The sequence below is a fragment of the Orycteropus afer genome, unplaced genomic scaffold, assembly GCF_000298275.1.
Source record: "Orycteropus afer afer isolate SDZICR_OR568_19922 unplaced genomic scaffold, OryAfe1.0 scaffold00166, whole genome shotgun sequence".
NCBI lineage: Eukaryota > Metazoa > Chordata > Mammalia > Tubulidentata > Orycteropodidae > Orycteropus > Orycteropus afer.
In genome coordinates this window covers 3,130,028-3,139,249 of record NW_006921753.1, presented here as the reverse complement: position 1 = coordinate 3,139,249, position 9,222 = coordinate 3,130,028, and positions in this window count along the sequence as shown.

Below are 9,222 nucleotides of genomic sequence, written 5' to 3'. Positions count from 1 at the left end.
GGTTCAAACCCACCAGCCACTCCTCGGAAGGAAGGTTGGGCAAGCCTACTTCCATAGTGATACTGCCTCGGAAACCCAAGGAGGGGTCGCTATGAGTTGGGGCCGACTCGACGACATATAACAACAACAACAACAAAGAAGGGAGGTGATAGAGGAAGGCAATTCTTCACGCATGCTACTGTCCTCTTTAAATACAGACAAGGCAAAATCTCTCTTTAAGTTTTAAAATGCAAAGATGTCACTTTGAGGACTAAGGTGCCCCTGATCCATGTCATGATACTTTTAGTTGCCTCATATGCATGTGAAAGCTAGACAATGAAAAAGGAAGACAGAAGAACTGATGCATTCAAATTGTGGGGTTGGCAAACAATTCTGAATATGCTGTGAACTGCCAGAATAACAAACAAATTAGTCTTAGAAGAAATACATCCAGGATGCTCCTGAGATTTTGGCTTGCTTATTCTTGACACATCATCAGAAAAGACCAGTTACTAGAAAAGGACATCCGTTTAGTAATGTGGAAGGCCAATGTAAATGAAGCAAACTCTCAATGAGATGGATTGACACAAATGCTGTGACAATGGACTCAAATATGCTAATGATAGTGAAGATGGCACAGGACTGGGTAACCTTTCATTCTGTTAAATATGAGGTTGCCATAAGATGGCAGCTAACAACAAACAACAACAAGGCCAGGTGACCAGCTGGTGTCACACAGAAAGCAAAGGGTCTCACACCAACAGAATCAACTTCCAGAACTTGCATTGTGTTACAGGCTTCCTTGAGCTGGTCTCCTCCCACGTAGGGCATGGTTTGGAATTGTCTTATTTGATCCTTAGATTTTGGTTTCTATTTTGATCCCTGTTTCACCTTTCCCCAGACCCTATTCATCTTTCTCTCTCTTCTTCTGTTTTCCCAAAGACCATTAATAAGATGAGTTCAGCCCTTATCGTCTGCTTTTATGTCTCAGCTACACACCTTTTCCCCCCCTCAATTATGTAAATCGGAAAACCCTCTATTCTGTAACTCTGGGGGAAATCACAGTATCCCTGGGTGGAGAACCTGTGCTAGCCTCACCCACCAGCCACTCCTCGGAAGGAAGATGGGGCAATCTACTTCCATAGTGATACTGCCTCGGAAACCCAGGGAGAGGTCGTTATGAGTGAGGTCTGACTCGATGGCACATAACAACAACAACAACGACACCTGTAACAGATGTAGCACATGCTGGGGCTGTTGTCTTCAAGCTCCAGGCAGCATTAGTTTTTTTTTAAGAAACTGGGCACTCCAGTTGCTGTTAACTCTAGGGTTCCAGTATCAAAAGAAAACAGAAAGCAGAGCAGAATGTCCTCTGGAAAAAGAACTTTGAAAACATGCCCCCAAATTCTTAGTTTTATGTCAAGGTGTGTTACACAAATTTCTCAGTTATCATAAAGGATGAATCTGACAAAAACAAACAAAGAAACAGAAAACATGATGTAGGTCCAACACCTGTTTTTTCATATGGTATAGAGTTAATGAGATTCAAAGACTCCTTTGATCAAAAAACATCTCCCCTGGTAGCCTGCTATTGCCTTTGAAAATTCATATTTTCATCTCCAGAGACCTCTGTTAAAAGGCAACCATCTTTCCTAGGAACTGGACATACAAATTAATCACCATCAATGTATTAAATGCAGTAAGTGACTCTGCGCCCTAGTAGAATAAATTCTGAAAAAGGAAAACATGGAACAAGTATGCTTTAATGATAGAATGAGTTGAGAATGTTTTAGAGATAAGTTGTCCAATAACATAGACACTAGTATGTGTAGCTATTTAAATTTAAATTAATTAAACTAGAATAATTTAGTTCCTCAGTCATGATAGCCACATTTAAAGTGCTAAAAAATATCTCATGACTAATGGCTACCATCTTGGGCAGTACAGATATAAAATATTTCTTTTATTGTTGACAGTCTTGTTGGACAGTTTTTGTTTTAGAGCACTAGGGGTTTTATACAGAAGTAGTGCCTAAGGCATTTGACTGCTAACCAGAAGTCTGGTGGTTTAAACCCACCAGCCACTCCTCGGAAGGAAGATTGGGCAATTTACTTCTGTAGTGATACCACCTTGGAAACCCAAGGAGGGGTTGCTATGAGTCAGATCTGACTCAATGGTAGTGAGTGAGTTTGTTAATTAGTTTATGCTGTGCTTGGAATTCAGAGACTAAAACAGAAAGTACTGGAAAGGATGTAGGGGAAGTAATGGTTTCAACAATGAAATGGGATCATATAAAGTAGGAGTGTCAGGAAAACCAAGGAAAATATAGCCTATTTCACAATTTTGCTTGGAGGCTCATGCTTACATATTCACTTGGAAAAAGGAGAATTTTCCAGCTAGTCATCCCTAAATTCTAATTCTGGCCCTGCTAACTACTAACTGTGTGGTTATGGGCAGGTCATTTAACTCTTCGTAACTTCTTATCTGTAAAATGGAAATAATAATTCCTACACTGTACCATCATCATGAGGATTAGAGGCAATATATGTGAAGTATCTGGTACATTATAGGCACACAATAAATTGGAAATAGGATATCATAAGGAACCCCTGGAAAGTGTAAACAGTTAAGTGCTGGACTATTAGCTGAAAGGTTGGCAATTTGAAACCCCCCATAGGTGCCTTGCAAGACAGGTCTGGCGATCTGCTTCTGAAAGGTCACAGCCCTGGACAACCCTATGGAGCAGTTCTACTCTACGCACATGCGGATTGCTATAAGAATTGCTTTGATGGCAATTAACACGGCCAACAACCTGTCATAAGATACATTAACATACCTTGGGGCACTGACTGTGACACATACCTCATTGTACCTGTCTCAGGTAGGAACTCCATAAATAGTTGTTGGATTTAATTTAACTGGAATACTCCTACCTCTTATTTACATGCTCACTTTCACTATGAATAAAGATCATGTGAATGAAAGATGCTGTGCAAACACTGATGGTATTGGCATTGCAAGAGTAATTAACATGAAGTAGGATCAGAAAACAACAATCCCTTGGAAGCTAATCTTTTTAAGTTAATGGAATTGAAATATTATAATTCATGAAACGGCACTTAAATGGTACTGCTTGGACAGTTAGTACTTGTTATTTGTATTTGTTGAGTATTTAAAAGTGCGTCCTTCCTAGAATTGCTTGAGGGCACAAGTACAAAGAATGAGTACCTCAATTATCATAAATGAATCATTAAACAGCAACAGTAATTAACAGCTTAAACCAGTATTTTTTTTTTTTTTTTTTCAAACTGTAACCTTAGTGCTCCTCTTCTGCGGAAAGCTGGTTAAAAGAGGAGATAATTGGTAGAATTTGAAAATGGAATCACATGAATCCATCTAGTCCATTCCACTGCCTTCATATTTAAAACAATGTGGACAACCAAGGACTCCTCATTGTAAAGCTCTCAATAAGACATGTAATGCACTCATTGTTGTAACTGTTTCAGATTTTTAAATTACGATTTTTTAAATCTTTTTTGCTTTATGTTGTTGTCGTCATGTGCCATTGAGTCGGACCTGACTCATAGCGACCCCTCCTTGGGTTTCTGAGGCAGTATCACTACGGAAGTAGATTTACCCATCTTCCTTCCGAGGAGTGGCTGGGGGGTTTGAACCACCAGCCTTCTGGTTAGCAGAAGTGCCTTAGGCACTATGCTACCAGAGCTCCTTTATAGATTTCTAAAAAGACTGTTACTATATTCCTAGGCACTAAGGAGCATCAGAGCTGAATGAGTTCCTCTGAGACTTCATTTCCTTGTCTGTCAAATGAGACGTTTGAACTTTTGAATGAGAAGTTTTCAAACTTGGCTCCCAAGACTCCAGAACTGCTTAGGGTCTTGTAGAAGAACAGGAAGAAGAGTAAATTATGTGAACAGTGATCTGGGGCACTCTCCTCCCAAATTTGATTTAGTCAGTGCAGCTCATTTATTTAATTGGTTTGCTTTAATTTGGTTTAAATCAAAGGCTCCGATGATTTAAAAAACAATGATTTTGAAACTCACCAAATGAGATCATTTAAAATTCCCTATTCACTTTAGAACATTAGTTGTCAACCCTACCTGCCAGCTTCACCCCACATATTCTGGAGTACAAATATGTGTAATACACATAATCTGTGGAAGACTCTTACATTTTAAAAAATTTCCCTTATTGTTGTTATTATGTGCCATCAAGTCCGCCCTGACTCATAACGACCCCTCCTTGGGTTTCTGAGGCGGTATCACTACGGAGGGAGCTCTGGTAGCATAGTGGCTAAAGGCACTTGACTGCTAACCAGAAGGCTGGTGGTTCAAACCCACTAGCCACTCCTCAGAAGGAAGATGGGGCAATCTACTTCCGTAGTGATACTGCTTCAGAAACTCAAGGAGGGGTCGCTATGAGTCGGGTCCGACTCGACGGCACATAACAACAACAACAACATCACTACAGAAGTAGATTGCCCAACCTATTTCCCTAGATGATTTTAAGTTGCATCCAGGGTGGAGAACTATTGTTTAGTCCAATTGCACTTTGTTTTTAAGTACAAATGAGTAGAGTAGCATCTCATTCCACCCCCCACCCCCCCGCCCCTACTAGGCAATAGAATTTTGTCCAGCAGAATTAATGTGTATGGAGATTATTTTATTCTTACTTCCAATATTTTCACATAAATCAACATTCCCACCTTGACGCCAACAACAGTAAAAAATGTGTGAAACTGTTCATGCTTACTTTGCTTACTAGGTCCTCTATCCCTGTCAGGGATTGTAAATTAGAAAAGAAAAGAAAAAAAAAAAAAAAACACCCAAACTCACTGCAGTTTAGTCAATTTGACTTATAGTGACCCCTCCTTAGGTTTCTGAGGCAGTATCTCTATGGAAATAGATTACCCAACCTTCCTTCCAAGGAGTGGCTGGTGGGTTATGCACTATGCCACCAGAGCTCCCAAATTAGAAAAGAAGGATTATAAATTTAAGGAAGATGCTGTGTGGTTGAGAGAGAGACAGATACCAGCCATATTTAGAAGCAGAATCTTTGACATGGTGAAAAACTGTGAAATTTTTCACTATAGATCACTAAATTAGCATAAGTAAGTCCTTGATTATCTTGCTTATTGGATGATCCAAAACTGAGGAGCAAGAAGACTTGAACAAAGTAAGCATTTCAGGGCATTTTTTAACTACTTTTTTGCACCAACTGTTGTTGAACCAAGGAGACCAAACTCACTGCCATTGAGTGGATTCCCACTCGTAGCAACCCCCACTGGGTTTCCAAGGCTGTAAATCTTTAGGGAAGTGGGCTGCCCTGTTTTTCTTCCACAAAGTGGCTGGTAGATTCAAACCACTGACCTTTTGGTTGGAAGCCAAATGCCTTAACCACCATACCACCAGAGCTTCTTTAAATGTTGTTATTAGGTGCCATCCAGTGGGTTCCAACTCATAGTGACCCTGTGTACAACAGAATAAAACACTATATGGTCCTGCATCATCCTCACAATTGTTACTATGCTTGAGCCCATTGTTGCAGCCAGTGTGAATCTATCTCATTGAAGTTCTTCCCATTTTTCACTGACCCTCTACTTTCCAAGCATGCTATCCCTCTTCAAGGACTGATCCCTTCTGACAACATGACCAAAGTAGGTGAGATGAAGTCTGGCCATTCTCTCTTCTAAAGAGCTTTCTGGCAAAACCTCTTCCATGACAGGTTTGTTTGTTCATCTTGCGTACATTATTTTCAATATTCTTCTCCACTGAATGCATCATTTCTTCTTCAGTCTTCCTTATTCATTGTTCAGCTTTCACATGTATATAAGGTGATGGAAAATATCATGGCTTGAATCAGGCCCACCTTACTCTTCAAAGTAACATCTTTGCTCTTCAACACTTTAAATAAGCCTTTTGCAGAAGATTTGCCCAGTGAAGTACTTCCTCTGATTTCTTGACAACTACTTCCATGAACATTGATTGTGGATCCAAGAAAAATAAAATCCCTGACAACTTCAATCCTTTCTCCATCTATTGTGATGATGCTTACTCTTCCAGTTGTGAGGGCTTTTCTTTTATATTAAGGTGCAATCCATACTGAAGTCTTTGATCTTCATCAGTATGTGATTCAAGTCTTTTTCACTTTCACCAAACAAGGTTGTGTCATCTGCATATGGCAGATTAATGAGTCTTCTTCCAGTGTTGATGCCACATTCTTCTTCATACAATCTGGCTTCTCAGATTATTTGCTCATCACACAGATTGAATAAATATGGTAAAGGGGTACAAGCCTGACACACACCTTTCATGATTTTAAACCATGTAATATCCCCATAGTCAATAAGACACAGGTAAACATCTTCTGGTATTCCTTGCTTTCAGTCAACTATCTGACAGCAGCAGTGATATCCCTAGTTCTGTGTCCTCTTCTGATTCTGGCTTGAATTTCTGGAAGTTCCTTGTCAGTGTACTGCTTCAACCATTTTTAAATTATTTTCAGAAAAATTTTACTTGTGTGTGGTATTAGTGATATTATTTGGTAATTTCCACATTCTATTGGATCACCTTTCTTTGGAATGGACACAAATATGGATCTCTTCCAGTTGATTGGTCAAGTAGCTGTCTTCCAAATTTTTTGGCATAAAGGAGTGATCACCTCCAGGACTACATCTGTTTGTTGAAACATCTCAATGGGCATCCTGTCAGTTCTTGGAGCCTTGTTTTTTGCCAATTACTTCAGTGCAGCTTGGACTTCTTCCTTCAATATTGTTGGTTCTTGATCATATGCTACCTCCTGAAATGGCTGAACATCAACCTATTCTTTTTGGTGCAGTGACTCTGTGTATTCCTCACATCATCTTTTGATGCTTCCTACGTTATTCAATATTTTGCCCATAGAGTTCTTCAATATTTCAACTTGAGGCTTGAATTTTTTCTTCAGTTTTTGCAGCTTGAGAAATGCCAAGTGTATTCTTCCCTTTTGCTTTTCTCATTGCTTTTCTCTTTTCACATTCCATTATAGCACTTTTACTTTGTCTTCTTGAGCCACTCTTTGAAATCCTGCTCAGCTCTTTTATTTCATCATTTCTTCCATTTGATTTAGTTACTCCCTATTCAAGAGCAAATTTCAGAGTCTCTTCTGACACTCATTTTGGTCTTTTCATCCTTTCCTGTCTCTTAAATGTCCTTTTATTTTTTTCATGTACAATGTTCTTAATGTCATCTCAGAACTCATGAGATCTTTGGTCATTGGTCCTCAAAGTGTCAAATCTATTCCTTAGATGATCTCTAAATTAAGGTGGGATATAATCAAGGTTGTATTTTGGCTCTTGTGAACTTGTTTTAATTCTCTTCAGCTTCAACCTGAGCAATTGATGATTTGCACCGCAGTCAGCTTCTGGCTTTGTTTTGACTGATTGTATTGAGCTTCATCATTGCCTCTTTCCACACATATTGTTGTTGTTGTTGTTGTTATGTGCCGTCAAGTCAGCCCTGACTCATAGCGACCTCTCCTTGGGTTTCCTAGGCAATATCACTACGGAAGTAGGATTGCCCAACCTTCCTTCCGAGGAGTGGCTGGTGGGTTTAAACCGCCAGCCGTCTGGTTAGCAGGCAAGTGTCTTAGCCACTATGCTACCAGAGCTCCCTTCCACACATATAGTCAATGTAATTCCTGGGTATTCTACCTAAAGAGATCCACATGTATAATTGCCACCATTTATGTTGTTGGAAAAAGATATTTGCAATGAGTTACTCATTGGTCTTGCAAAATTCTATCATGCTGTCTCTGTCATCATTTCTTTCACCAAAGCCATGCAACAATTAAGTGGTTACAAATCTGTAAACAGCCACTACATGAATAATGGAACATGGATACAATCTTCTGTTCTGAACAACTAGATAAATCATTAATATAGGTGACTCAGTCAGAAGGAATAGAATCCATCCTTTCTCCCTCCTTCTCTCTTTCTTCCTTCCTTTTTCTAAAATATTTCAAGCGATCTTGAAAATACAGAAAATAATGTAATAGAAACCCATATACCTATCACCTAGCACTTCCAAATCTTAATATTTTGCTGTGTTTGATCCAGTACTTACTTTAGGAACTGGAAATCCACAAATAGATTTGAAGCTACCTGTATAACTGTTGTTGTTGTTATATGCCGTCGAGTCGGCCCCGACTCATAGCGACCCCTCCTTGGGTTTCCAAGGCAGTATCACTACGGAAGTAGGATTGCCCAACCATCCTTCCGAGGAGTGGCTACCTACCCTTAACTCACACCCTACCCCTGTGGTTCCCAAACTTTGCAACAAATTAAAATTACCTGGGGGAGATTTTTAAAATCCTTTTGCTCAAGTCTCTCCTCATACCACTTAAACTGGTATGTCTCGGGGAGGTTTCTAGGCATTAGTAATTTTTAAGATACCCTAAGGCATGTGACTGCTAGCCAAAAGGCTGGTGGTTCAAACCCACTAGCCACTCCTCAGAAGGAAGGTTGGGGAATCTACTTCCTCAATGATACCACCTCTGAAACCCAAGGAGGGATCACTATGAGTTGAATCTGACTTAACGGCAGTGAGTTTGGTTTTTAAGGTGATTACAATGTGCAAAGTTTGGAAAATAATGCCTTATCCCACTCTGCAAAGATAACAACTATCCTCCACTTGATGTTTATGTTTGGCGCAAGTGGTTTTGCAAATAGTTGCTAATCTAAAGGTTGGCAGTTGGAACACACCTAGCAGCCCTGTGGAAGAAAGACCTGGTGATCTATTTCCATAAAGATTATAGCCAAGAAAACCCACTGAAGCATTTTTCTTCTGTTATACACAGGGTCACCATGAGTTGAAATTAACTTGACAACAATGTGTTTGTTTGTTTGTTTGTTTTTGGTTATATGTAATCATAAACTATATGTAATTTTGCATGTTTTAAAAATATGTAAATTGTATTTACCACCACCTCTTCCAATTCATGGTGATCCCATGTATGTCAGTGCAGATCTGTGCTCCACAGAGTTTTCAATTACTGAGTTTTTGGAAGGGGATCACCAAGCTTCTCAGGTGCCTCTGGGTGTACTCAAACATGCAAACTTTCGTTAATAGCTGAGTGCATTAACTGTTTGTACCACCCAAAGACAGACTAGGAAGAAGGAAGAGGCCGTCCACTTCTGAAAGAATTGGCCAGGGAAAACCTTATGAATAGCAAAGAAACACTGTTTGG